Source organism: Rhopalosiphum padi, chromosome 1 (assembly GCF_020882245.1).
Source record: "Rhopalosiphum padi isolate XX-2018 chromosome 1, ASM2088224v1, whole genome shotgun sequence".
In the NCBI taxonomy this organism is placed as follows: domain Eukaryota; kingdom Metazoa; phylum Arthropoda; class Insecta; order Hemiptera; family Aphididae; genus Rhopalosiphum; species Rhopalosiphum padi.
In genome coordinates, this window is record NC_083597.1 from 7,148,654 (window position 1) to 7,164,655 (window position 16,002).

Here is a 16,002-nt window from a genome sequence, read left to right on the forward strand (position 1 = left end):
GGTAATAATATTATCTAGACAATGACATATGATTATATTTATATTATTTATATTATTATTTTTAAGTGAGTTATGAACATTTTATGTTGTAATATTTTACATAGCTATAATTCACTTTAAAATAATAACATCAATAAAAGCACATTATTTCATTGTCTAGATAATATTATTCTTACACTTAAATTCGATAATAAGTAAATTTGATCTAATATTAAAACTATCATCACAAAATGTATTCTACTGAACGAAAATTTGTTATGATGTACGTTAGTAAGACAGAGACAACACATGCGAGTATGGCGTCCTCTTAAATATCAAAATAAGTATCTTTAAATTCATCATGTATACATTTTACATACCTACATCTACATTTATGTGTGTGTATGTTTGTGTGTGTGTGTGTGTGGTTCAGGTTTTTTTTTTTTTTTTTTATTTTTTTTTTTTTTTTTTTTTTTTTTTTTTTTTTTTTTTTTTTTTTTTTTTTTTTTTTTTTTTTTTTTTTTTTTTTTTTTTTTTTTTTTTTTTTTTTTTTTTTTTTTTTTTTTTTTTTTTTTTTATTATCTTCATTCTTGTTAATAAATAATCATTACCCCGATGTGTTCCCGTATGGTGAAATACTGAAATATGTATAAATAAATTAACAGCAGTTATACATATTGGAGTGGTTCTTATCCGTATGTAAATGTACTGACAATTTTTTTTTTAATTTTTTGATCAAAGTACCTTATTATTTTGGTTTTGATACTAAGCAAAATATAACTGCATAATTTTGACTCAATTACTCAACCTTTTCTTGTGTCTCAAAATTGTGAAAAATTTTTTAGGAACTGCGTATTTTTTTATATTTTACTCATATTTCAGCAAATATTAAAATTACAAAAACAAAAAAAACAAATATTTAAATACAATTTTTTATATATTAAATACTATTAATTTAGTTTTTTGAATTTTTTTATTGGGGATGAGAGAATTTAAGCGTTTCGCAAGCTTATAACGTTGATAATAATCATTGAACTATTTATTACATATTCGAAGTACCTAATTATCTTTAGTTGTATCTATAGTATACAGATAGTTAAATTATCTTAAATAAAATAAAAAATTATAATAATAATTTAATTGAGATAATCTCACACTTTTAGATAAAAATGTTTGTATGATTTGATAATTTTAAAGGAACTATACTGGTAAAACTACATTTATTGAGAATCTATACATATATTTGTGAATTCATTTAACCATAATATAATTCTTTATGTTTATTAAGTTCAAAGACGATGTCAAAAGAAACTGAATAAATGGAATATAATTTACTATAATTATTATTACAAGATAAATAATAAATATACATTAATTAGTAAGTTCTTATCGTTAATATAATTCTACATAAGCTCAATGACACTATTACATTAAAAATTGTTTGGATTCTCATTATATATGAACTATTTTTCTTATGACATAATGTGTATTATTTTTTTTTTGACAGAGTTTGTTTAAATTTACCATGTGAAGAAGGTCTCACGGGATTTTCTTTTTCAGAGTAGAATAGTGTTATTTCTTTCCAATTTCTCAAGAAAAATAACTTCTAAACTGATAAAAACAAATCACACCCTCTGGGATCAAATCAGAAAATACATATTTGACTTATGACTTATGAGCATATTTATTGTATTCTGTTGAAGTTTGAATAGTATGATTTTTCCATCAGATATATTAATAAAGTTTATGAAGACTAACTCATTTACAGTACGTATACATAAAATATTGACCTTTTTATTATATAATAATATTGTATATAAAACGTATAAAATGATGTTTCGCTTAAATTACCTTTGTAGTTTTTTGATGTTTTTAAAATAAAGATTTTTAAAAACCTCTACGACTTACACGCTCGTATTCATATAGTCTCTCTTTTAACATATTTACATAAAAGGGTACAATATTTTTGTTCCTGCATTTTCATTTATTTTGTCTTTTAACACTGTAAAATGTTCACATATAAAGATCACTTCTGGCACTTCTTATGGATTTTTACCATTGATATTGTTTAATTTAATTTGATTAATAAATGCATTTTTAACTTAAAACATGATAGCTCAAAAGTTATTTGGTCAAAAAAATCGCTTATAATATAGTAAGTATACTATAAGTCATCGACGATTTACCATAGTACGGTGTGAATAGGTATATGATATCAACGGTTTTAAATTAGTCAAAATATATTCAATATTTATTATGTATAAAGGAAACGATAATTTAAAGTATAGTACAATTTTTCAAGTCCAACTCAATTTATTTTTGGTATAAAAAAAATTATATTAAGAAATTTTCTTTTTTTAACGCTTAAATTTCTACTTCTTATCAAATTTAAACTCAAAATTATCATAAAATACAGATATGGCTTTTACATAAAACTATTTTTTCAATAAGAATAACAATTTTTAATGAAAGATCTCCTATATCTAAAGCTTAAGATATTAAAATAGAATGTGCTATGAATTATTATCTATGAAATAATTTACAGATGAATTTTATCATCAGTGTTTGAAGCGGTATAACATTTTTAATTAAATATTGTATTGATACTTTTTTGGAGAGAGAAAGGGTATACAAAAAAAAATATTGTATTTTTCAAATTTATTTTGAGGAAAAATATTACGGAACTCGGCAAACCACCAGTTTTTAACAAAATAACTGTTTTTAAAGACTTAGTTGTTGTACCAAATATTTGTATTCTAATTTTGTAAACATAAATGATATAACTTTAAAACATGTATCTCTTTTGTATTATTTATAAATAATAAAATTGTAATTTTAGATTTTTTTATTGTTTTTATGTTAAAAAGTTTGAACATTTAATAGAAGTTTCTTTATAAGGCTTAAATGAGATATTATATGAACGCGAACGTGAAATAAATCAAGTTAATGTTATTGTTTTCCTAAAACATGTTGATACATAATTTTAAATTACAAAGTTCCGTAATAATTTTTACCTTTCAGGCATGGCTATTAGATTTTTTTTTCTAATCTTGAATATTTTGTATGTATTATAAATTGCATATAATTTACATGTTATACAGTTGAGTGGAGTTTGCATAATTTATATTAAAATTATGTTAAGTAGACTGGACAGTTTAGAACGTCAACATTTAAAAATAATTTTACTTTAAAGAATTTGCATGTTTATAAAACTATTTTAAATATATACAACCATCTGGGTATAATACATTAAGTTGATGCAAAATTAAAATATTATTAAAACTGTTTTATTTTTTACCCGCTGTGTGATGTTTGTATCTCGCGTTGGATCCTTTTCTGTGGTTGTAAATACGTGAATAACTAATAATTTCTAATAAACTCGAAATACATTAACAAATGAATGAATGTTTTGGAAAACAAATAAATGTATGCAATTCTACGTGGAAGCAATATCTGCATTCATTAGTTAATCCATTTTAACACAGGTATTGTGTTTTGACGTGGGCGTCTACTGAATTGTATCATTGTGTATACCGGTTTCTGTGTCAATGGCCATCAGATTTAATATAATTGTGAAAACAATAAATATGTAATTTGCCTCATCTCAGATCTAAAAATAAAATTAAATAATTTCGCGGATTTTAAGTATACCTATAATTCGCTCTTTAGTCAAATACATAGAACACGCAAATAAATAATAAATCATATTTTTATATAATTAAAAAAAATAGTGACTGAGTTACGTTCATTTATTATAGAAATGTTCATTTGTTATATAACATCTGAAACCTGTACAATCCAAATAGGTCGTAGTTGACAGTCTCGATTTTCATATACTGTTGTTGGTTTTGATCAATTACTTCGGTCGGGTCATCAACTTTCAAATGCCGTACCAAGAAATGATATTCTTCGTGGTAGTTAGTACTATTTTTGTTTTATTGTTTACAAATCGTTCAATTGTTAATAATAAACAAATTTACTACTCAATACATGGAGTTTATTTTTGGTTCACTAAAAATATTCATAAATCAACTAAATTGATTTTAAAAAAAACCACACGAACACGTACTCACAAGCTTACTTATTATGAGCTAACTGTATGTTAATACTAATATTATTATTATATTCAGAAAAATATGTAGAATTTAAATAAATATTGTTAACTTAACGTATTTGGCCGGCGTTGAGTTCAATCGTAGATTTTTATAGAATAAAATTGAATTTTGGAATTATTTTTTGTTCAATTAAACCGGTTTAAATAAAAATTATCAGATGGTGTTGTAAATTAGCTCTTATTAAAATATACCAAAGTCAGGTTTGAATGTCACTTTAGATTTCCAAACTATTTTTTACAAATATAATAATTTCCAGTTAAACTGTTTATCGTATAAATCAAAACTGTTTAATTTTGGTGTATGTTGGTACGTATAAGAATGAAACATTTTTAACAATTTTGAAATTATTTTATAGCGTTAATTATGCATAATACGATGCAAAATTGCTAACTTAATTTAACCTAACAAAAAATGAAACTTATATGCCAGTTTTTGTGCACTTTTGAATGAGGTGAAAATGATAGCGTGACAAATATTCCAGTTTATTTTTTATGTTTTTTTATAATAGTTTGCAACATTATAAATTACATTTTTCACTTAATTATCACTTAAATATTTGTTGGAGTAACCTATATAATTATCACAAATTATACCTATCACACAAAAAAAAAAAATTATATACACGAATAGAGCAAATTGAATAGTGTTATGTAATTGTTTGGATTCTTTGATTTCACACTCTACTATCAAATATAGTGAATAATATTATACTACAATATTATATGGTATTTATTATTACGAATTTTAAAATCGATCAACATAAAATGAAACTATATTACATGTGTGTAACAAATTTAAAACTACTAAGCTCAGACATTTTAATAACTACATTGACTATACAGGAATTAATAATACAATACAACATAACTGATCGATAACTGCGTATCGCATTTTTTTTTGTCTGTTCGTTATTATTATTTTGAAACAAATATAATATAACGATGTCTGCTTTAGATAATTTAATATACGAAACCGCAATAACATTGTGCATCGAAAACTGTACTAGCGGTATAATATGTATTGTCCTCTAAGACATTATTATTTACCATGACTCATTCGCCTCGTAATACACATATCCCGCACGGAATAATAACACAAACGCCAGAGGCTAAACAAAGTTTAGGTCGATGCGAAAGATTACTCCATGTCTAAAGTTGTGATGCGTGGTGGCGGTGCTCTGCAACGACCGACGTTGTTCCATTATTTTTATTATTATCGTTATTATTATTTTTTCCCCTTATTTCTGTTATCAGATAAAGCTTCACAGTAGTTTCGGCACCCGTTGATGTATCCTAAGGACTTTTATCCTGTTTGACAATGTATACGTGGTTTAATGATGTCACTGGAAATTTTTAAATTTAGACGACCGAGCCATTTTTACGGAATAACAAAGTAAACCCGGTGGCGACATTGGCTTGTCGACGTTATTTACATTTTATTGTGTTATGGAAGTTCGGAAAAAAAAACACTGTAACCCAAAAGATCATATCATTAAGTAAGTACATAATATTATATTGATTATAATCATCGTCCCGCGAACAACGGTAATAGTAGCGCTAAAACTTTGTGGCATTACTATATAATACCAATAATTTAATACATAATGTGCAGTAGAAATCGTATAAATTCGACGAATTAATAATATCCTATCGGGTATAAAATAATTACGGTTATGTAAGTAATATTGTTTTAATCGTTGAGATTTATGTTCGAGGTAAAACAATACAAGTATCGTCGGGGAATCATCAGTCGCTCTTCGAAGTGAATAATAGTTGTTCAGTTATACGATATGTAAATTAATTGGATGGTCAGTACAACTTTAATTTTAAATATAATGCAGATATTGTAGTGTGCAATTTTTTTCAATGTAATATGTGACTAATACTTTTTCTTTCACGATGGTCCAAAATAAACAAATAAATAAAAAAACCATTTAAAACTCTTTTGAAAACTCAAAAATAGCCGTTTTGTAGATTAATTAATTTATAATATTGAGAAAAAAATAATTTTGAACTAACGAATAAAGCTTCTATTTAAAAAAATACAGCGGGATATTATTGTAAAATTGTATGGTTTTTTACACTTTCCTGACTAATTTGTTAATTCAATAGATTATAAAGAACTCACATCTCGTTGATATGTTTACGTACAATTTTTCATTTATTTTTAAAATTGTTAAAAATGTCCACATTAATTGGTATGACCTTTTGGTATTATGTGATATTGATAAACAAACACTTGTTTTTATGTCACATTTAAGGGGTTAAATATTACAGGCTATACAGATAGTCATTAATAAAAGTTAAAATGTGTACAATGTGTTCCATTCGAATGGAATTTCACTTTAGTCTACAATGTAGAATAAATTACATACAAAAAATCAATTTCCATCATCATCGTATTATAATAATATCATATCATATTAATAAACATTATTCACTGAATTGATTATATATTTTATTTTTTAAAAAAAGGATAAAAATCTTCAAAGAGAATTCAATACTACATTTTATAATGTGCATAATATTATTTTTTAAACATCTTAAAAACTTTACTAGATTTTTTCATATCGTATAGATAATATATTACTAAACTATTAAGTTTATAATTTGAAAATATAACCATTCTTTACCACTAAATCAGATCCAGAAATCATGGTATTTTTGTATTTAGGTATAATAATACATTTTCGTCATATTTGAATTCATATATTAAACACATTTTAACACTTGCATGGTACTACCACTTAAAGAGCGGTCTATTTTGCAACACTCCCGCGTATGACATAATTATAATGGTTTTTTGAATTTGCGAATTTCACAAACACTACAGTATGGCGATGACGGCTTTTAGGTAATAATAACATGATGATGTTTAATAATACACGGTTTGCGCCCATTATATGGATAAAATATATCATATTAAGCAGTTAATCTTTGTTTTTCTATAACCAACAATGTTTGTTTGCATTTTTATTAATATATTATATTTTATTATATTGTACACTAAAAACATATTGGTTTTCATAATGAAATGATTTCCGTGTGATGTCATTGGTCAAATTGAAATATAATTTTTACCTTAATAATAATTACATGTTGAATTCAACGTTTTACATAGGTATATATTATATATATAAATAATATCACTGAGAATAAAATAATAACATTGATTATTGAATTTTAGTTCTAGTGAATTAGTTAGTACTTACTACTTGTCGTATATATTTTTCACGCCCTAATAGTTTAACATAATATTATTTATAAGTTGCTGTTATACAAAAAGTTCTTCCTATTTCTCCCCCTACCACCTTGGTATTATTATGAGTATTTATTTATATTTTTTTGATTGTCGGTCGTATCGAATAAATATATGCAATCACACCAACTGTGTGTCAAATGCACGGTGACTATGATATAGTGATACAACAGATATATCAGATGTATGCCGAAATGTATCTCAATATGATTTTAGTTTTATTTTTTTTCCATGTATCTATTCGGTATTATGTGTGTCAACCATGGTTAGGATATCAGCTATAAGTGATAAGACTTGATGATTTATTGAATAACACTGTTGTAATTCGGTTACGTCGGAAATGTGGATTTATAGTCGACACGCAGATAAAGTATTCTCATTCTAGCATATCGTTATTCGTTGTATTTGTTCTTGTTATCGTACGTTTGACATGATGATTTCTCGTCAAGAAAAACCTCTACATAAAATATTTCATTGTGTCGACTTAGGTAATCTTATTTTTATTTTTTTTATATTGTTCTCAACTTAGACGTGTCTTATATTATTGTAGGTGATATATGTGATTTTCGAATATTAGTTTTATTCGATATAAGTTAAATTTCAATTTGATATTCTTAACTATACATTTATTATTTTGTATTAAATTCATATTTTTGTAAATGATACATGCGATATATTTTGTTCTAAAAATATAACGATGCAATAAATTTGATATGTTATCACTGTTTTTAAATTAATATTGACAAACAAATTAGATGACGTGACCTAAAAATAAGTTTGTAGGTTTAGTTGTAACACTTCATTTTTTGATGTATACATTTATATCAAGTCAACATGTTAAACAAATTATTTTAAATTCAGTTTTGAAAGTTTTTTTTTTTGTTTTATTATTTTTACGATCATAATCCCAGAGTTTTAACACAATATTAGTGTTCTCTAAAATTATATAAAATTAAAATAACAGATTTGTCTTAATTTCAAGAGTGCCGTTTTAAAAGTTTAAAACTGCATAACAAAGTGGATTCACGTTAATTGTTTAAAATAAGCTTGTTTGTTTATTTTTGTATTAAACACAAACTAAGGAGAATTAGCGAATATAAATAAATTAATTAGGTACATGCGTTGTCCATGTTTTTGAAGTGAGTTCTAACATTTTATTAAATAATAAACATCTGGTACCCTTTTTCTATTAAACATTAAATGAACATTGATTAGTTCTTGTTAAAATCAATAAACGAGTGTTCATAATACATAATTTGTAGTTTTAACATTTAAAAAAAATATGTTTTAGATGATAACATTTTAAACCACAATGTTATGTAATAATAATTTTACGAATACAGAAAACATATTACTTAAGTTTTTGACATTATTAAACATGAATTTATTTATTCTAATCTCGTAAAGACCTAAATATTTTTAATGATATTGTACGATTTTAATTTAATTTTGTTAATTTAATATTTAATTTTTAAATATATTTCCTTATCACAATGGTTATAATATGTACGTAGTGTGATTAAAACAACGTATTTAGTATTATTGAAAAAAAATATTTATAGTAAATAATTCAATATAGGATGATTTTTAAATTATTTAAAAGATATTTATATATATTTAATTACACTTCTTACACAATTGAAGCAAATAATAATTAATCAAGTAGGATATCAATATTTTTTCCATAAATATTCAATATACCCCCCCCCCCCTCTTAATATCTTCGATGGTCCTTTCAATTATTTTCCTAGTTCTTCGAAAGTTGTTGACAGTGGTGATAAAATCAGAGACTCATTTGGTTGAATTGATAATATCAATAGATCATAATCAAAACCTGCCGAGTTTTAATTTTAATTTATGTAATTTTATGAAAGCATAACGTTTTTTACAGAATACCCCATGAATTATAAAGTTATAAATATGACTGTATGTTTTTTTGGGGGGTGTTTATAGCGAACCACGCGGATATGTCATATATTACCCATACATCTATCTAGTTAATTGATTTATACTTCAATGTTTTTGTTAAATTATTGTTCAAAATAGCGGTTTTAAAGGTGTTGGTTTGTACATACCGTAATTGTTTTGAATTTATTAACTTCGATTGTTCAATGGCGTTCTATTGTTCATAGGTTGATCTGGTTTAGCGGTCAGAGTACACGTCAGTACAGTAATACACCTAGTTTGGAACTCAATATAGAGTTAATAACACCGCATCGTAGTCAATCAAAATCGATTTTTAAAGTTAAGTATATGGTGTATTTATACTTCATTTTCAGTGCATTACTAGGCATAATATCGAAAACAATTTCATTTAAGGTATATTAATAAATTATATGTATAGTTGCGCGCAACAATCAAACGATGTTTTAATATTTTATGTTTCAAAAATTAGTACATAGTTGCTGTTACCTATTGAATTTTCATTTTAATAATATTAAAAAAATACTTCGTTTCACTGTGTCGGATTATCATAAGTGTATTCAAGTGTGATTCTTTATTTGCAGAAACAATTTAGATTGACTACCTTTGATTTAATAATAAAACCGAGTTGTCTGGCATACAAGCTTAGTTTTTTTTTTTGTTTCTGTTTTCTGTATAATGACTAAATTAATGACTTGTCGAGCATAATTTTTCGTCAGAGGCTTCAGAGATTATAAGTTGTTATTTAATTTGAGATTTATAGTGTCTTGGAGTAAAGCTTAATTGAGCGAACTTTTTCAAACTCAAAATCAAAAAATATTTTAAAATTTTGAAGTGAAGCTATTAAAATTAGTTTTTCAGAAATTTTAGTAAACAAACAATTATATTTTAATACGATAAAATAAACAACAATTGACTATTAATGAACATATTATTATAATCATAGTAAATTGCCATGTTCGATCGTCGATCAAGTATAATACGTCGGTGAGCACTTCTTAGAACTTTAGGAATGAGAATATTATATTGCACAAAGTTTATTATAACTTTTAATATTATTAAGTTACGTGACTTACCCACATCTATGTCATCGCATTGCGTTTTAATAGTATTCGATATCTATAATTATTTTATTTACTTATTTGCCTTGTAACTTGTTCATTATGTTCCAATGATATTATGTTCATGTATAATACAATAAAATAGGAACATTTGTTTTAAAGTTCAGAGTTTCAGACCACGATTTATCAATAAGATATGATAAGATATCACTTTTATAAATTCAATGAGGGAATTGCATGAGCTTGACAAATTTGATCAATATCGATATAATATGTAAAAATAAATTTGAATTTTATATCAAAATTATTATCACGAATTCGTATATTTTACTTATCAATATTTCATGGTTAGATATACTTATAGATGCATTTATACAGAAATTAATCGAACCACTGCACTACAACGAAAATATGGGCTTCGTGTACTGTTAACAGTGTTAACTTCGTTCTTGATGCATTTAAAATATTAAATAAATCCAAAATTAAAATTGGTCGAGTCGAGTTTTTTTTTTTTTAATTCTATAGTAACAGTTATCGATACTATTTTTTCTGTTTTTTGACACTGCGAATGCGCGTTTTTATATATATAACATTTTGTGTTATATTTCTATATAAATAATATCTAGTTCTTCAACCCTATCTCCCATTGAAAAATCCTGGTAGTACCATTGAAAAAACTTTGTTTATTCGTAAAATTATATAACTTTTAAAACACATTGATGATAGGACAAGTTACGTTGGAAATGTTTTGCATAGTATAAAATGTTTTTATTTATTCATAACACAAATGTCTTTCTTCCGGTCCGCATATTTGATTGTTCAACAAACTATCAGAATTCTATGGAAATATGGCTATAGATAAAAACTTTCAATGATTGTATACTTTTTATTTTGTTCGCAGTGGACACCTCGTCCATATATCTCATATATTATTGCAGGATAATAAGATTCTCCGTTAGACTTCTTGAATAGATGATTAATCAATAATTGTTAAATAATAAAGCGTACCAATTGTCTAATGTGTATCACCATGATCAGTAAGAATACAATCCATAAGTAAGTACATTTCCAAATTTTTCAGTTTTTTTTTTTTTGTATTAATGAAATCAAAAGAAAAACACAAACGTACACATTTTTATTGATCTACACATAATTTTACTGTTAAAATATAAATTAAACATGTGATGAGCGCACTATTCGTTTTCTTTCAGGTAACATAAAAAAAATGTACTTGTGTTGTTAGCTTTAAAATAAAGTGAATTGACTTATTGTCAGAATTAAAGTTAAAAACATAATTTGTGATCATACAGTGGATATAAAATTTTTTAAATAATAATACTAAAATTGTAATATTTTAAATATTCATAACTTTTACATACACTAAAATATCGTAAATATAAAAACCAATGACGTAAACAAAACGTTCGTAAATCATAACTTTATAAGATTGATAGTAGAGTTAAATAACTCAAACATTAAAACAAAATCACAATATATAATTATATAATAATTGGTTCTAATAACCATAAGTTTGCTATGTTGTGCGTGGGTTAGAGATGAAACAATAGTACGTTGATAAAGTTGAGAGAGAAAAACAATAATTTTATAATATATTAAAAACAATACATATTTTTGGTGTTTTTGTTTATATTCATTTGTCATACATTTTATAATATTTTGTAGCATTAAAATATTACTTGATTATCGACTTTAAAATATAACTACGTGACTAAACTGAAAATCAGAATTGATAGTTGATACTTTGGTATATACCAACCTTATATTTTAGTATGTGGGTCGGAAAACACTATACAAACTATCTGCAAATATAAAAAAGTACTAGATTTATTCTACTGTGCAAATATCATTTGGAGACGGGATTTGATTTAAATACAGAAATGTTTCCTCCTGAGTGTGTACATTTCAACACAATTGTATTCAAGTTGTATACGATGTAGTGATATTACGCATTCTGTCATTAGATTTGTTTACGTTAATAATAATTTATAGTAAGGAAGTTGTGCAATAACTTAAAGCAACTAAATAATTAAAATAAATCACTATAAATAATTAGTTTTAACACATAATGCAAGTGCTAAAACCTATATTCATTATGTATACTATTATATACATGTCTTGATAACTGAAATAAAGTTTACCATGTCTCACTTCGGTCATATTTTGTACGATTAATATTGCATTATTATAAACATAATATTATGTTATATTATGAATACTTAAAAATAACAATTAGTAGATGCCTAGTTTTTTAAAAATTTAAAACATACATACAATATACATGCAATATCGTTCATATGATAATGTGTTTTAAAATAGCTTTGGTTTAAAAATGTCAAGATTGTAATCCATGAAATGTCTGAAAAGTAGAATTAATTAAGAATTTAAAACGTTTTTTCCATGTTTTACTCACGTCATCTTGTTAATTAATTTTAACAACTAATGTTTTTAGACTTTCTACCTAACAACGAAGTTACACGGGTTTGATTTAAAAAAATAATGACGAAAATCAAAAAAAATATGTAAATGAGGGTTTTAATTTGGAAACTATGAGTTTTTTGATTTATGTGAAATATTACTTTAAAGTAAAATGTTATATTAACAAAGTTCAAAACATTGAATTATAATTAGTAATATTTTTAGGGGCATAGCATGAAAAAAAGAGAAATTGCTTAAAATATAATTAACGTAATATAAAAAGACAAATGGTTCTTTTATATTTTAAATGTTAATGAAGCTTATAGGTGAATTAAGTAGTTTGTGCATTATTAAAAGTAGATATTTAGTTTACAACATGGCTTATAGCTATTTTTTAATAACATATACCTACCTACTATAATAGGGTAGGTATATTTTTAAAAAAATTTCAATTTTTAAATATTAACTATGTACTAATTATAACTAATGTCTGATTTTATATTACTATTATCATTATTAAGGATAACAGTAAATGCATTTACAAAATATATGTATTATACTGTTTAATAAACGTAGATATCTGCCATAAAAAATAAACAAAATAATCACTCTCAAAAATTTCCTTTAATACATATTCATAAGATTATATGATTAATATAATCAAGTCACCGTAGTGAGGTTTAGATAAATTCAATATACATAATGTGTACGTTTAAAATAGTTGTTAAATAGTATTAATAATAATAATATGATTTTTTTTTTTGTTTTAGTCATGTACAAAAAACAAGTTTTTTGTATAATACTACTGTTAATAATATTATAATATATTGTTTTTAATAAAGGGCTATTTAATCTGACGATAGGATAGCAAATTACGAGCTTTACACCAAATTGAATAATAAACTAAAACCATATAATAATTCTATAATATATTAATTTCAACTTTCAAATTGTAAATTAAAAATGTAATTTTTAGTATCGTTACAATATTTAAACGTTTTTAAAATATAAAAGAAATGGCTCATTAGTTAGTTGATTCAATACATTATAGAAATATAAATTATATTAAAATTATGTATCTATTTTATTATTTATTGTTTAATGTCGTAATAAATTAATAATGAACATTTCATGATTTGTAATTCTGTGAATAACTCAGTTGAGGTATCATAAAAAAAATAGCTAGATAGAGCCACGTAAATGGTTATACCACTAGAGCGTGCTGTAGCTTATGTATATATTTTATAAAGTAACCATGTTTGCAACTAGATGACTCTTGAAATACTCGTATTACTCGTATTTTAGATTTAGACTTAAAAAATAATATTTTCGACTGTTGTAACCATGTTTCGGTGTTTAGAAACTAATGTAATTAAATTATATTATTAATTAATTGTAAAATTTGTTATAAATATTATAAATATAAAAAAATAAAATCAGTTACCATTTATATTAATACATTTAAAAAAAGGCAATTGATGATAGCCCATAATAGTATAGAACTTTCTATTTAGAAAAACGCAATTTATCTGAATTATTATTTTTTTGATCATACGCCCTTCTGTTGACATATTAAATGTTGAATAATACAATTTAGGTAACTAACGCATTTTATTATTTGTTTATTTTCATTATATATATATATATATATATATATATATATGTGTTTCAGACAATTTATATTTAATGTTACAATTAATAATATTTATTTCAAAATACATCAGGACGCGTAGCCTGGTCAATTGAGCGTATTTTAAGATAAGACACATGACAGATTTTTGTTATAAATGATAATATCGTTTAAAATAAATATTTGCAGTCTATCGTATTTTTTTTACTCTCAGTGCTTATGTATTTAAGATTAAATAAAAATTATTGTAAAAACATTTGTCTTTTTTTACGTGAACAGTTTTGATAACTGGGTAAAATAAAAATTAATATTCTTTACATTTGTAAATTGTACCTTACTTTCAGATAAGTATGTTAGTAGATACTCTTAGAAAATCACTGGAGGTTTGTTATATTTATTACTAACAAATGTTTGCGTATTTAGTTGCAGGTTAAAGAATTTTTGTTGAAATTGTTGGGTTTTTTTTTCCAAAGTAAAGAAAAAATGAAAAACTTTTGAAATGAAAAAAAAACTTGGATTTAGGCCAATTCATTTTCAGGTTTTTACTGTAAATCAATAATAATACAAATTACACAGAAATGAGGTATATAGTAATGTTTTAAAATTGTTTGACGTATTGAACTTTAGTGCCATAACATTGACATTTTTTTTATGTAATAATCTTAATACTTTATCATCTTAGGTTATTACTTATAAGTTTAAAGTTGTACATGTACAAGAAGCATAAGAAAGCATAAGAAGCAATAATGTTAATATACAAAAAAAAAAGAATAGTTTTTAAGATACAAGTGTAACTATACTATTTAAAAAGTAAGTATGAATTTAGTAAGTCAATGAAATTATTTATTCTGATAGGATTTTATTTTTTAATATTTCGTTAAAGTTTAAGAACTGAATGTGTTCATTTATACTTGGCCATTATTACAAAAATATATCATGTAGTAATAGTATTTCAGCCGGATTTAGATTAGGTTAGGCTGAACTCTGGAGTTGTAAACCATTGTTTGACTGAATATTTAGTATTTTTTAATTTATTAGTTAGTGGTATGTAACTCGATAAATGTTGCCATTAATTTAATTCTATAGCAAATATATGATATTATATATCACTGGATGATGCATAATAGGTAGATGACAATATATGTCTTATCTTCAGGTGCTTTGTTGGACATTTCATTACCATTTATTCTTGTGTAAGGGCTATTGGAATTTATGTATTTCAATAAGAAAATGTACGTTATCAATAGCTGACATTAGACTTTGATATAAGTATAAGCATATGTCAATTTTTAATTATTGTTACACGGAGATATTTTGGTTTAGTTAAATTTGTTTTTATAATGGTAGTAATAATTTTAGTTAACTGTTAATTAAAGCACACCTCAATACCGTTTTAATTTCTAACTATATTTATTCATTTAAATTATGTAAGTATACGTCTAAATGTATATTCAAACTTTCCTCTTGGGATTGATATAACTGTTATTATTGTTGGTATATTTCAAGACTCATTTACATAACAAAGTGCACCCAGTTAATTATTATATTTTGATACCATTAAATTATTTAAACAAGAGTTTGGTGTTGTGCTTACATTCAT

At 24.4% G+C, this 16,002-nt stretch overlaps 1 protein-coding gene across 3 annotated transcripts in view; it reads left to right on the top strand.

Moving 5' to 3' along the window:
- Positions 1-16,002, top strand: part of LOC132922926 (prolyl endopeptidase FAP-like) — a 223,056-nt gene that overhangs the window by 122,502 nt on the left and 84,552 nt on the right. The gene's annotated exons all lie outside the window — the stretch shown is intronic.